At 49.2% G+C, this 15,281-nt stretch overlaps 2 non-coding genes across 2 annotated transcripts; both read left to right on the top strand.

The window, feature by feature from the left end:
- Positions 1–728: 728 nt before the first annotated feature.
- On the top strand, positions 729–810 carry TRNAS-GCU. The gene has a single exon. It is a non-coding gene; the product is annotated as a tRNA-Ser (tRNA).
- A 1,782-nt stretch (positions 811–2,592) lies between these two features.
- Positions 2,593–2,666, top strand: TRNAT-UGU. Its single transcript has one exon. It is a non-coding gene; the product is annotated as a tRNA-Thr (tRNA).
- The last annotated feature ends 12,615 nt before the right edge of the window (positions 2,667–15,281 follow it).

Here is a 15,281-nt window from a genome sequence, read left to right as displayed (position 1 = left end):
CAAAAAGTGGGGCATGACTCCTAGGGGGACACAGAGGAACATTCATGGGGGCACCTCAGGGCCTGAGCCAGCCCCCATGGAGGGAGCAGCACTCAGCCCCACTCTGCCTCAGCTCTTCCCCAACCCCAACGTCAGCCTGGGGCTCTGGCTCCCAGCTCAGCCTCGACCCCCTTACCCCTGTCTGCACCCCTCTCCCAGCAAGCAACAGCCCCACTCCCAGCCTCAGTTCTTGACTGCGGCTTCCAAGGGGCCACAGCCATGGCTAAGAGGGCACAGAGTGAAATGTTTGGGGACCACTGGTTTAGGGTGATGTTCTCAATCACTTCTATGAAGTCCAATAAAAGCTATTCCTCACCCACCTACCCGTCCATCAGGACCGACTAGGTATGTTCTGCTGCCCTTCACTCATGCAGGAAGGATAATAACATTTCATTCCATTGAATCCTAAAGTGATTTGTAACCCACCACCAGCCGAAACTGGTCATTTTGGGAAAGCAGTCCCATCATGCTGCATACCTAGGCAGAGTAGGTGTGTCTGTGCAAACACGCTCTGTTCTTCTGAAGTCTTTCCCCAGAAGACTTCTGGGGGAAGTCTTTCCCCCAGCTCCTCACTAGATGTGAGGGGGGAGCTCATTCAGCCCCTGCTTCTGCGTAGTATTTAAAAACTCCTTATTGTCCCTAGCTCTGCTGGCCTTAGATTTCTCCTTCTGTCCCTTTTTAACAGCTCAGATGAGGTGGCCGAGTGGTTAAGGTGATGGACTGCTAATCCATTGTGCTCTGCACGCATGGGTTCAAATCCCATCCTCATCAGATGCATTTAGTTTTCACCCTCCTTTGTAGACAACCATCTCCCCTTTGGTACAATGACAGATCAAACAATGTTTCTTCTTGCAAACAAAACCTTCTCAGAAACTCAGAACTCCCTTGCTTTAAATAAAATGTCTAAATCCCAGATTTCTTTAAAAAGAAATTCTCTAGTGCTGTATTTCTTAGTTTTTATCTCAAGAGGTAACATCCTCATCTTCTCCCCCAAACACCCTGGGACCTGCCCAAATTATTAAAATACCCTCAACCCGAGCAAGGCCAGAGCAGTGAACCAGAGCTAGTGTCTAGGCCAAGCTGTTCTGAAGGAGGCAACTCCAACATTTTCTCCCTGCTTCCCTTGGCAAGGTCTGACTGAGAAAACAAAATTCCCCAAACTGAAAATTTTCTGCTGAAAAACTAATACTAGTCTGTTTGGGGACTTTGGTTTGCAAGTATTATTGTTATTATTCTCTTCTGATTTCTGAATCAGTTCAGTCTTTGTCCTCCAGGTGTGTTTCCAGCTGCTGAGTTGTGGGGGAGAGAGGCCAAGTCATGATGTCTCTTCCCCTCTTTCATAGTTTCTTCCAACTTGCTAGGAAGCTCCTTTGTTACCATGTGACTCAAGCAGTGTCCATTGTCGCTGTGCTATCTCGGAGAAGTCTGCATTGTACACGGTTCCTGGGCTAGTCCTTGGGAGTGTGGATCCCTTCAATGGGCCAGCAGCGAGTCTGGCTCCTTCCTTGTCACACCTGAAAGGCTAGTGGGGGGCATTTCCCAACCTCATAACATATCTCAGTAACACACACAGAGCAAAACTTCATAACTTCCCAACCAATGCGAGCACACACAATCCAACACGATATTAATGTTCAACAGATCAAGACTTTTGAAATGATACGTCACAAGGCAGACTTTGAACAAACCATCTCATCATTATATGAGAGTGGTGAATATGGGTCTTCCAGGTGCTGCTCTGAGCACAGCGTGCCACACCTGGGCTTCCATTGCAATGGAGACGTACCCTTAGAGTCCATCTCTCCTGGGATAAAGATGGCCAACACCTGACTCTCTGCCAATCCCCACTGGGCCCTGACAAGTGTTGTTCGTGTTTGTATTCTATAAAGCAGAGGAGCAGATGAAGTTTTGCTCCCCAGGTGTGTGTGTGATTCTTTGGACAGGTCTACACTACAAAATTAGGTTGGTGTAATTACATGGCTTAGGCTGGCAATGCAGTTCTATCAAGCTAATCCCGGTTAGATAGTGGCTCAGCTGTCAGAACTTTCTGGAGCTATGAAAGGGGAGGGGCCCATGGCTCTGTAGCAGGAATGCAGGGCAGGTGAGTTCACGGCAGGCATGGTGGGATACTGGTGGAGGCCAGTTATGGTGATATAATGAACAGCAGCATTTACACTGACATTTGTCACTTTAAGTTTGCTGCAAAAAGCACTAGGCCTCTCGTCGAGGTGGTTTTATTTTGTCACCAAAACAGGGCAGTTTTGTCACCAGACATGGCATTGCAGTGTGTGCACCAGCCACAAGCTGCCGACCGAGGGAGCGTTGTGTGTTTTTCACACATCTGAGCAATATAATGATGCTGAAGTAACCTTGTAGTGCAGACCTGGCCAAAGATTCACACACACACACACACACACACACACACACAGCTTGCAAGGAAAACCTCACCTGCTCCTCTGCTTTGCAGAATCCAACACAAGCAAAGCTTGTCAGGCCCCAGTGGGGATGGCAGGGAGTCAGGTGTGGGCAGACACGGTGCTGTTGCCACAGGCAGGCACCATGGCTTAGCTGGCTAAAGCACCTGTCTTGTAAACAGGAGATCCTGGGTTCAATTCCCAGTGGTGCCTTATTGACTAACTCTCGGGCAACCTGGTATTGGCTACGATGGGAGGACAAAACACAGAGCTCTTTGGTCCAGCCCAGTATAGTTGTTTAAATTATACTCACAGGCACTGATAACAGACTTACTGAAAGTTTGGGAGTTAAGAGCTGATAGGTCAGTGTTCCAGCCTGTCACAGATGATCCTGCTTCCTCTGGGACAGGGGCAGGTCTGGGCTCTCACACGGAATGGCTCATTGTGGCTGCCAGAACCTGTGGGCAGCTCATTTAGTTTGCACCGAGGGTTGAGTCCTGCTTTGTGCAACGTGTGAGAGAATGAAAATCCTAAACCGCCCTTTGAAATAACAAATGCAGCAGGACGTGTTATTGTCCCTGCCTCAAAGCAGACAGACCAATGGAGAAATGCCATTGAGTCCAGGGTAATACTCCACTGCCATTTTACCTTGTTTGCTTGCTAAACTCCCTCCCAACCTTGAGGTCTCCCAGAGCCCAGTATTGACCCTGAGCCGAGATGTCTACGCTGCAAATTTACCACCTCATGCCCCTTCCCTGGGATCCTGAACTGGCACGGGACACCCGTGGGTGTTTCATCGCAGTGCGGACATAGCCTAGCATTATGTCTACACTGCCATTAACACACCCAAGTCACTATTCTCAAACCCTTGGTCAGTTGATTCAGGCTTGTGGGGCTTGTGCTGCAGGGTTATAAAATGACAGTGTAGACACTTGGGCTTCAGCCCAGCCTCTGAGACCCCACGAGGGGTGAGGGGCTCGAAGCCTGGGCTCCAGTCTGAACCCAAATGTCTACGCTGTAGTTTTTAGCTCCACAATCTGAGCCCATAGGAGCCCAAATCAGACCATCCAGGCCAGCGGGATTTTGTCACAGTCTAGATGCCCTCTCAGGGTATGTCTACACTGCAATGTAAGCCCAGGGTTAGCAGAAGTCATGTCAGCAGCCCCAACACATAAACATAAACCACGAGGGAAAGACCCACCCCCCAGATAAGCTGGACAGTGTCCTTCTCCCTACGGTTCGTAAGTCCAGCAACCAAAAATCCTTTAACATGAGCCATCCCCTCTCTGCACCCCACTCACAGCTGTTGTCCTTAGTCAGTGCAAGCCCAGAGGTGCCTCTGTAGAGTTCACCTGCCATCCTGGGTGGAAAAGGGGGGAAAATAAGAAGGCTCCGTACTCACTGTGTTGTCTAGGGACTCACTCATCCCTCCACAGCCACCCTGTCCTAACGTTGGTCTGACACCTACATTTTAGTATTGGGACCCAGACCCCAGCCCACTTGGCTTTGGAACCCCTGTCCCCTGCCTAGCAAGTGCTATTGAATTGAGGGTGAGTCCCTCAATCGGGGTCTGCCAAGCACAGTTGTGCTGCCCTCGATTCACACAACAAGGATAACAACCCTTTATTTCTCCTGCCCCTGTAACATGGAGACTGGGAATCCAACACCAGCCACAAGTGATCATTTCGGCCAGCAACCCGACCTATTTCCAACATACTGTAAAATTCACATGCAGACTCATACACGAAACCTTGCAAGAAAATCTTCCTGAGGGGGTCTGAAGCACCTGCTGCTGGAGGGAAGGAGGGAGCTGTGGATTGGGATTGAGGAGCAGCATGAGGAGAAGGGGCCTGTGGGTTGGGACAGAGGAGAAGGGTGAAGAGGAGCAGGCTCTGGTTGGGAGTGAGGAGCAGTGAGCATAGGAGGGACTGAGGGTTGGGTCTGAGGGGCACTGGGAAAAGAGGGGACATGGGTTTAGGCTGAAGAGCATCTTCATTTGGGGATCCAGCAGGACAGGGGAAGGCAGCAGGTGATTCTAATTCCTTAGGGATATTCTGTTTGTTTGTATGTGTGTGTGTGTGTGTGCAGGAGGAACATGCTCTATGCCCAGAGGCCTTTAGTCCTCCAGGCTGCAAGGACAGAGGGGCTGTCAGGAAGTTGCCCCTTCAAACCACACACAAAAGGGCCCTTCTGAGGAAAGGGAAAATCCTGAAGAGAAAAAGTAACATCAAAGAGGACTCCAGCAAGACAGTGTAAGATCTTGGGGAGTAGTTTATCACCTGACCAGGGACTTGAAACCTGGACCCTCAGATTAAAAGTTTGATGCTCTGCCCACTGAGCTAGCCAGGCTCACAAAGAAAAACAGCAAGTTGGTGCAGAGGAGAAACTAGTCAAGAAAACAAGAGTGGGAAACAATATGGGAAACCTGCTGCTCTCTCTGGCCTGGTCAACACTACGAGTTTATATCGAATTTAGCAGCGTTAAATCGCATTAACCCTGCACCCATCCACACAACAAAGCCCTTTATATCGATATAAAGGTCTCTTAATACCGGTATCTGTACTCCTCCCCGACGAGGGGAGTAGCGTTGAAATCGGCATTGCCATGTCGGATTAGGGTTAATGTGACCACAATTCGACGGTATTGGCCTCCGGGTGCTATCCCACAGTGCACCATTGTGACCGCTCTGGACAGCAATCTGAACTCGGATGCACTGGCCAGGTAAACAGAAAAAGCCCCATGAACTTTTGAATTTCATTTCCTGTTTGCCCAGCGTGGAGCGCCGATCAACACAGGTGACCATGCAGTCCCAGAATCAAAGAGCTCCAGCATTGACTGTAGGGGAGATACTGAAGCTGATCTTTGTATGGGGAGATGAATCTGTTCTATCAGAACTCCGTTCCAAAAGACAAAATGCCAAAACATTTAAAAAAAATCTCCAAGGCCATGATAGATAGAGGCCGCAACAGAGACTCAACACAGTGCTGAAACTTAAGGAGCTGAGACAAGCGTGCCAGAAAGCCAAAGAATGAAATGGACTCACGGAGGAGGGGCGACTGACAAGTGTAGCTATCCCACAGTTCTCGCACTCACCGAAAACCATTTGAATTCTTGGCTGAGTTCCCAAAGCCTGAAGGGTCAAAACATTGTCACGGGTGGTTCAGGGTATATGTCATCACCACCCCGTGAAAGCAAAGGGGAAAATCATTTTTGATTTATGTCTACTGGATGCTGCTGGCAGATGTGGTGCTGCAGCGCCACACAGCAGCATCCCCTTCCCTTCCATTCCAGCCAGCAGACGGTACAGTAGGACTGTTATCCGTCATCGTTGTCCCGTGAGTGCTCCTGGCTGGCCTCTGTGAGGTCGCCCGGGGGCACCTGGGCAAAATGGGAATGACCATTTACTCTCTGGTTCTTTAGTAGGTTTGCCCGATAGTCCAGACAGGACTGACTCTCCCATTAGACAATACTTAAGGAAGGGAATGACCTGGGGAGTCATTCCCATTTTGTCCCTGTGACCCCAGCTGACCTCACCAAGGCCGGCCAGGAGCACCCATGACAGCAGCAGACGGTACAGTATAACTGGGAACTGTTATTGTCAACTTGCAAGGCAGCAGACAGGACAGTATGGCTGGTAACCGTCTCTGCTAACTTGCAAAAGGCAAGGGGATGCTGCTGTGTAGCACTGCAGTACCACGTCTGTCAGCACCATCCAGTAGAGATACGGTGACAGTGAAAAGAGGCTGAATGGGCTCCATGGTTGCCGTGCTATGGCGTCTGCCCGGGCAATCCAGGGAAAAGGGTGTGAAATGATTGTCTGCCGTTGCTTTCACGGAGGGAGGATTGAGTGACAACATTTACCCAGAATCACCCACGACACTGTTTTTGCCCCATCAGGCGTTGGGATCTCAACCCAGAATTCCAATAGGCAGGAGAGACTGCGGGATCTATGGGATAGCTATAGCATAGCTACCCACAGTGCAACGCCCGAAATCAACGCCAGCCTCGGTACATGGACACACACGGCCGAATTAATGTGCTTACTGGGGCTCCGCACTCGACTTTATACAATCTGTTTCCAAAAAACACTTTCTGTAAAATCGGAATAATCCCATAGTGTAGACATACCCTGTGATTAACAACTTTGGTGGCTAATTGAAAGGCTGATGGTTCAAACCCAAGTGAAGATGGAGGTGTTTTTTTTTTAGTGATGAGAATCCAGTACATTTTAACAGGCAGAAAATCTTCTCAATGCTGCTCTAGCCTCATTGGGCAAGTATAAGTATTGCTTTTCTTAGATGCATTGGTGGTATAGTAGCGAGCATAGCTGCCTTCCAAGCAGCTGACTTGGGCTCGATTCCCAGCCAATGCAGGGATGTGATGTTTTCTCTCCTGGGAATTGGTTTAATTTCAGTCACATTGTATCAGTTTATCAATGGAATGACAAAATCCATGTGCTGCAGGTCATTCAACACACAATGGAGGAAGAAAGGGGCAGGACTATACAATGAGCTGTTGGAGTTATCCTGGTATTACAATGTTAGGTTTATTTTTTTAAAAAAAATCCTTTACTTCCCTCTCCCTTTTAGACTCAGAGCCTTTAAGGTCAGAAGGGACCAATGTGATCATCTAGTCCAATCTGCTGCACCTTGCAGGCCAAAAGACCCCACCCACCCACTCCTGTAATAGACCAGGGAGGGGAGGCAGCTCTGTGCTCTGCCCCTACCCCAGGCAGCACATGGACGACCTCTGCTCCTCCCCATGGGTGTGCAGAGATGTGCCAGCAGCACTGAGGTGGCTCCCTGCCCACTCTGCCTCCGTCCCTCCGTGCCGCTTCCAGAAATGGCCGGCATGTCCCAGCATCCCCTGGTGTGGGGGGAGTGTCTCCATTCACTGCCCCTGCCCCGGGTACCAACTCCGCAGCGCCCATTGGCCAGGAACTGCAGCCAATGGGAGCTCTGGTTGCGGCGCCTGCAGGCAGCGGCACGGAGACCCCTGGCCCCGCCCACCCAGGAGCTGCTGCCAGAGGGTTGTGTGTACCAGGCACTTTGGGAGCTGCAGTGCCCGGGGTAAGTGCCACCCTCCTGCACTCCAACCCCTCCCCAGCACAGAGCCCGCACCCGCACCCAAATTTCCTCCCAGAGCTTTGCTTGTCTTCCTTTCACCCAGAACCATCCTTCTTCTCCTGGGCTGCAAGTAGCCACCCCTGGGAAGCCAAGAGGCAGGCACAGGATTCTACCTCCCAGCAGCCAACCGCACCTCCCCAGGCTTTGCAGAATGACTGGTGGTGCTCTACTAACCCCACTTAGCCGCACTGAGGCGCTTAGCTTCTGCCCTGCCTTCCTCAGCTCGACTTTCCTCTTTTGCCCCATTCCCGCCTCACTCCCTCCTTTGGCAAGTCACGCAGAGGAGGCAGCAGGAAGAGCCGGCCGCCATAGGCCAATCTCCAAGTTCAGAGGACACCAAGCCACAAGTCTTCAAAAGGTGACTGGCCAAGATCCTCTAGCTTTCCCCTGCTGATGCCAAGGCTATTTCCTCAGCTCATTTCACCACCCTCTGCCATGCAGGGGTTGGGGTTTATCACAGGTGTTACCCGAAATTGGGCCAGCTAGTCAGCGTAGGGAGGACTAATGACCCACCAGAGTTTGGCAGAAAGCAGCACATTTGTTATAATGACAGCTAAGCTCAAAAGAAGAAGGGGGAGAGGGTGTCACACTCACACTCGCATACTCACGCTCCCTGGACAGGCACAGCACTGGAGATGTCAGGATTCTGCAAGGTAAGTGTCCCACAGCACAGCTATGGATGGTGCGATGAAGGTAACTCTCCCTGAGGCACAATGAAATACAACGCGGAGAACCACTGGCCAGGCGGTCCGGGCAAAGGGCATTCACTGGAGGTACAAGCTTGTGAGTGCTCTCCTAAGCACAGGGCCCCTTCCCCTTTTAAGGGCCTGCACCTCATGGCCTGCGACTAGAGATGACTTGGCTGCATCTGGTTGGTCACACTCCACCTTGGGCAGTGTCCATGCTCTGGGTGTGTGAGTGCTGCCTAATTAGAGTCCCAGACACCTTGTCTACCTGGGAGCTCTTCTGCTCTTCAACCAGCCCATTCATCCCACCAGCATTCCAGGAGGGAGCGGGAGGGGAAAAGCCACTTCACAGGCATTCAGAGAGGGAGAGGAGACAAAAGTGGGAGCAGGGGAAGTATAACAGACCTTCTGCGCATAGAAATCACTCCTGCTCTTACAACAGCAGAGATAGGCCAGTAGGAGCTGGGAAAATTAAGCCATTGTGTTTCTGTCTGGTTTCAAACCAGGGACCTTTTGCGTGTTAGGCAAACATGATAACCACTACACTACAGAAACTCTGTCACAGGGTTTTGCCCCTCCCTTCATAAGAACATAAGAATGGCCACACTGGGTCAGACCAAAGGTCCATCCAACCCCACATCCTATCTGCCAACAGTGGCCAATGCCAGGTGCCCCAGAGGGACTGAACAGGTAATGATCAAGTGATTTCTCTCCTACCATCCATCTCCACCCTCTGACAAACAGAGGCTAGGGATACCATTCCTTACCCATCCTGGCTAATAGCCATTCATGGACTTAATCTCCATTAATTTATCTGCAAAAAGAACAAGGAGTACTTGTGGCACCTTAGAGACTAACAAATTTATTTGAGCATAAGCTTTGCTGGGCTAAAACCCATTTAATCGGATGCATGCAGTGGAAATAAAGCAGTAAGATATATATATATATACACAGAGAACATGAAAAAATGGGTGTTGCCATACACACTCTAACAAGAATGAGCAGTTAAGGTGAGCTATTAGCAGCAGGAGAAAAAAACCTTTTGTAGTGATAATCAGGATGGCCCATTTCCAACAGTTGACAGGAAGGTGTGAGTAACAGTAGGGGGACAAATAAACATGGGGAAATAGTTTGACTTTGTGTAATAACCCATCCACTCCCAGTCTTTATTCAAGCCTAATTTAATGGTGTCCACTTTGCAAATTAATTCCAATTCAGCAGTCTCTCATTGGAGTCTGTTGTTGAAGGTTTTTTGTTGTAATATTGCGACTTTTAGGTCTGTAATCGAGTGACCAGGGAGATTGAAGTGTTCTCTGACTGGTTTTTGAATGTTATAATTCTTGACATGTGATTTGTGTCCATTTATTATTTTACGTGGAGACTGTCTGGTTTGGCCAATGTACATGGCAGAGGGGCATTGCTGGCACATGATGGCATATATCACATTGGTAGATATGCAGGTGAATGAGCCTCTGATAGTGTGGCTGATGTGATTAGGTCCTATGATGGTGTCCCCTGAATAGATATGTGGACAGAGTTGGCAACAGGCTTTGTTGCAAGGATAGGTTCCTGGGTTAGTGTTTTTGTTGTGTCATTGCTGGTAAGTATTTGCTTCAGGTTGGGGGGCTGTCTGTAAGCAAGGACTGGCCTGTCTCCCAAGATCTGTGAGAGTGAGGGATCGTCCTTCAGGATAGGTTGTAGATCCTTGATGATGCGCTGGAGAGGTTTCAGTTGGGGGCTGAAGGTGATGGCTAGTGGGGTTCTGTTCCTTTCTTTGTTGGGCCTGTCCTGTAGTAGGTGACTTCTGGGTACTCTTCAGGCTCTGTCAATCTGTTTCTTCACTTCAGCTGGTGGGTACTGCAGTTGTAAGAAAGCTTGATAGAGATCTTATAGGTGTTTGTCTCTCTGAGGGTTTGGAGCATATATGTGGTTGTATCTTAGAGCTTGGCTGTAGACAATGGACTGTGTGATGTGGTCTGGGTGAAAGCTGGAGGCATGTAGGTAAGTATAGCGGTCAGTATGTTTCCGGTATAGGGTGGTGTTTATGTGACCATCGCTTATTAGCACTGTAGTGTCCAGGAAGTGGATCTCTTGTGTGGACTGGTCCAGGCTGAGGTTGATGGTGGGATGGAAATTGTTGAAATCATGGTGGAATTCCTCAGGGGTTTTCGTTTCCATGGGTCCAGATGATGAAGATGTCATCAGTGTAGCGCAAGTAGAGTAGGGGCATTAGAGGATGAGAGCTGAGGAAGCGTTGTTCTAAGTCAGCCACAAAAATGTTGGCATACTGTGGGGCCATGCGGGTACCCATAGCAGTGCCCCTGACTTGAAGGTATACATTGTCCCCAAATCTGGAATAGTTATGGGTGAGGACAAAGTCACAAAGTTCAGCCACCAGGTTTGCTGTGACATTATTGGGGATACTGTTCCTGATGGCTTGTAGTCCATCTTTGTGTGGAACGTTGGTGTAGAGGCCTTCCACCTCCATAGTGGCCAGGATGGTGTTTTCTGGAAGATCACCAAAGGACTGTAGTTTCCTCAGGAAGTCAGTGGTGTCTCGAAGATAGCTAGGAGTGCTGGTAGCGTAGGGCCTGAGAAGGGAGTCTACACAGCCAGACAATCCTGCTGTCAGGTGCCATTGCCTGAAATGATGGGGCATCCAGGATTTCCAGGTTTATGGATCTTGGGTAGCAGACAGAATACCCCTGCTGCTTTTTTGGCCTGCTGCTTCTCTGTCTGGGATGTTTTTGTCAGTCCTGGCACACAAAAGGGCATCATTGCGAGCGCCCATGAAGGCAAGATGAATTTTTCCTGCCTTGCTCAGCTTGACTTGCTTCCTCACCCCATTCCTGCCTTAGATCCTGGGTCACCTGGTGGCTGAAGATGGTCCATTGTCTCTAGTGGTGCCAGAGCCTGACACAGTGCCCCGGGAAGCCTTTGCTTTGCACATGCCGGCCGTGCACATTTGCAAATACTTTAAAACTCCTGTCAGTAAGTTCTGGGCACAGTTGCTCACCTTCAGAGGAAGCTCCTTAAAATTGACCTCTGTCACCCAGTGGTACATTGATCTCTGTTCAGACTGAGCCAAAGGGGGGGCCTTGCTGTTGTGGCTGCCACTGCTGTAAGGGTGGCCACTGTTGCAGATGAAGCCATCCTACAAGCACCTTCCACCTAGCCACCCACTGAAAATCCTGTAGGATGTAAGGTGGGAATAGAAGAACACTGGGGGAGGGGAGGTTTCCCAGTGGGGTAAAAAAAATACAGCCATATTGGAAGAGTCGGTTGTGTTCTTCGTGGTTGCCCCACCATTCCCTCGGGCCTGACCTGCCCTCCAGCTCAGCCACCCACTGAAAATTGAAAACAAAAAGTAGAGCCGTAAAAGTCTTCAAAGCCCACCAGGCCCAACCCCTCTTCTAATACAACAGAAAAGCCGCACTTCTGACTAGGTAGGGACGTCCTATGGCCCCACAAGAAGTGGAAGGTCATCGTGTTCGGTCTCAGCAGCACTCGTGGAGCAGGGGGAAATACCTGGCTGAAGATATTCCTCACAGATGGGTCTTGAGCATCACAACTTTGTAGGCTAATGACAAGGTCCAACTACATCACTGGCTGAGTCATTCCTCACAGGCCAGCAACCATTTCTCCCAGTTCGTGTTCCCACGTCATCCCCAACCGAATGCTAGAAGGCCCAGCTCATCAACCTGCCCACTCTTGCAGCCCTTCTCTTCCGCCCTGACTGATGGCGGGGTATTGAGCGTCCCTCCCTTAGGCCCTTCAACATCCCTGGGAAAGACAACACCGCCTGAGTGACTTTGGGCCAGTAGGTCAACCAATAGGGCTGCCTCCTAGGCCAGGCTGCAGCCCAGCTTCAGGACTCAGAGGAAATGGAGCTCGCATCCCTACCTACAGGACTCCAGGCATGGCCAGGCTTCTGGATCAAACATCCCCTCTTGTGCTCAAGTCACAACAGCTAGCGGGCAAAAGACAGGCTTTCATGGCATTGGAGAGAGCAAGATAGAGCCTTGGAAGACCCAGCAGGGTTTGTGGCACAGGAATTGTCCTCAGATCCCACTGAGACTTCAACTCAGATTGCAGGATTCAAAGTCCAGTGCTGGCCCTTACACCATGGGACCAATAGGAAACACCCAGACCTCTGGTGAGGATGACCCTGTGCAGGCAGCCCTGCATTTGCTCACTGTTGTCATGCAGCAGTTTGCTGCAGCTCCCAGAGGCCTTTCTTAATCCTGACTGAGAGGCCAGTGGGCATGTGAGGAAGTTGCCTTCAGTCCCAGGCAGTACATGGCCCTTCCTAGTGAAAAGCCAAGTACTGGGGAAAAAAAGGTGATGCCGAATAACATCCTGGAGAGACACTTTCTTCCATTTTGAGGGGAAGGGCTCCTTCTTCACCTGACCAGGGACTTGAACCCTGGACCCTCAGATTAAAAGTCTGATGCTCTGCCAACTGAGCTAGTCAGTCTCACATATAAACAAAACACATTTCATGCAGAAGAGAAACTAGTCATGAAAATGAGGGCAGGAAACAATACAGAAAACCTGCTACTCGCTCTCTTAGCAGTCCTAGCCCCAGCCTGCTCCTCCATCCAGCGCCCTGAGGCCTTATTCTTTTAGTTAAATATCAAATCCAGGAGAAAACACAGTTATACAAAGCAAAACGAAATCACAAACAGAAATGTCATTGGAAATAAAAACTAAAAAAGGAAAATGCAATCCCCATCACTTTATCTTGTCAGGGCCATTCCTGTATCAAGAGCACCTGCTAAGGTCCCTGTGTGCTTACGAGAAACCTGGAGGAACTCATACCACAGCCTGAACATGAAACTCAACTGCTCCCAGGTGCCACAGTAAAACCCTTTCCCTGCTGTGATGTTGATGATTTTATGAAACTATGCTAATGAGTGTGAATATAATAGGAGTACTTATGGCACCTTAGAGACTAACAAATTTATTTCAGCATAAGCTTTCATGGGCTACAGCTCACTTTAGATGCATCCGAAGAAGTGAGCTGTAGCCCATGAAAGCTTATGCTAAAATAAATTTGTTATTCTAAGGTGCCACAAGTACTCCTGTTCTTTTATGGATACAGACTAACACAGCTGCTACTCTGAAACCTGTGAATATAATGTAACTGGAACATGCTTCATGCAAAAGGTCTCTTGTACAGTATCATTACAAAGCTTATTATCTATTGTGTGTGTTCATCCTATTTGTATGACTCAATCATTCTTGGATCTGAAACTAGAAATATGAACTATAACTCTGAGGTCCTGTTGTAATGATGCAAAGTGTGGGCCATTAATAGTGGTTTGGACTCTTGATGGCTCCCATTAACCAGACAATTGACTGGAGATGGCTCTGTCCTGCACCATCTGTGAGTCAGGCCAGGAAGAATGAAGGCTTGGGGTCTCACAGGACATGTGACCATGTCACCTGGTACAGGAATCCATCTTAAACCTGGGGCTTTTCCCAGGAGAGAGACAAAAGATTCCTGCCTTGTACCAAAGCTATATAAGGGGTGGAACAGAAGAAAGGTGGCTGCAGTCATGAGACATCCCCTAGCTACCACCTGAGCTGGAACAAGGACTGTACCAGGTGAAAAGATTGGGCCCAGACAAGAAATAAGTCTAGTCTGCGAAAGAAGCTTATTGGAAGATCTCTGAGGGTGAGATTTGATCTGTATTGAGTTTCATACTGTATTAGGCTTGGACTTGCATGTTTTTGCTTTATTTTGCTCTATGGAGAATACAAACTGCACAGAGAAGGAAAAGTTAATGCCTTAGAAAAGTCTGTGTGTGTGTGTGAGATGGGTGGGAGGGTGTCTAGAAACCACTCTCCTATAGTTTCTTTTCTCTGATTTCCTGTAGAAAATCTGAAGCAGGGAGCTAACCCCACTGCCTTCTCTGAGGCTTGAACTCAGGACCTTTAGATTATGCAACTGACACGCTGCCAACTGCGCTAAAAAGGCTTGGAAAAGTTTGAGGCTCAGTGTATATAGGACCCTCCTACAGCCATGACTGGGGCAGGGAAGGAGCCAGAAATGTGCTGGAAGAAGCAGGGAGCTCTGGTGACCAGAGACTTTCATGGCAGCTTTCACAGCAGCAAAGAAATCAATTCAGGCTGCTAATGAACAATCTACTGGAACTAATGGCAGCACAGGGGATGTTTCAAGCTATGCACCTACTGCCACCTTTAGAACTTACTCTCCTTTCCTAGTAGGGCACTTTCCATGTAATTAAGCAAAGCAAGTTGGGGAAACTACAGGTAATAAAAACCAGTGCTCCAAATAAGGCTTGAATTCATAACCCCAGCAGCCCCCTCTGCGCTAACCAGTTGCACCAGTGCAGGTGCTTCTTTGTAAAGCTGGGAAGCAGGCAGTTATCAGTCTCTGTGATTCACACCTTTGCCTGGTAATTGAAAGGTTGATGCATCAAACCTAACTCAAGATGTGGCTTTTCAGCCATGAGACTCCAGGACATTTTGACAGAAAGAAAATCTCTGTTTTGGTTTAGCCCCATTTGACTCGGCTCTTCTGCCAGTCTTCTCCCCCTCCCTCCAGTCTCTTTCCTTCCCCACTGGGGCCGTGCAGAGAGGAGCCCCAGTCAAGTCTCTGTCACAGAGTCTGTATCCCATAAAGGGAGGGAGGGGTTGCTCCAAAACATTGATAATGGGGGGAGGGGTGGGCATGGTTAGGGGGAGAAAGGATGGAGAATTAACAGTGGGGCCCAGAGAGATTCCCCCAGATTGGGGAGATCCCCTGCTGCCCCCAATCAGCCAGCTGTGGGAAGAACAACTTGGGATTGCTTGGGGAAGCCACCTTTAAAAACACAAGTGTAACATGCTAGTTACATTTTAATAAGACCAAAGCCTCCTCAATCCCAGGGTCACAATCACTGGAATGATTTTGCCTTGATATTTTACCAGCCGCAGACACAAAGCGAGTCAAATTACAGTTTCTGTTCAGACTCAGTGCACACACAAGAATCCGGAGGCTTTTAATT

Source organism: Mauremys reevesii, linkage group 17 (assembly GCF_016161935.1).
Source record: "Mauremys reevesii isolate NIE-2019 linkage group 17, ASM1616193v1, whole genome shotgun sequence".
Classification (NCBI taxonomy): Eukaryota; Metazoa; Chordata; order Testudines; family Geoemydidae; genus Mauremys; species Mauremys reevesii.
Note: the sequence above shows the minus strand (reverse complement) of the source record. Positions and strands in the feature narration are given on the sequence as shown.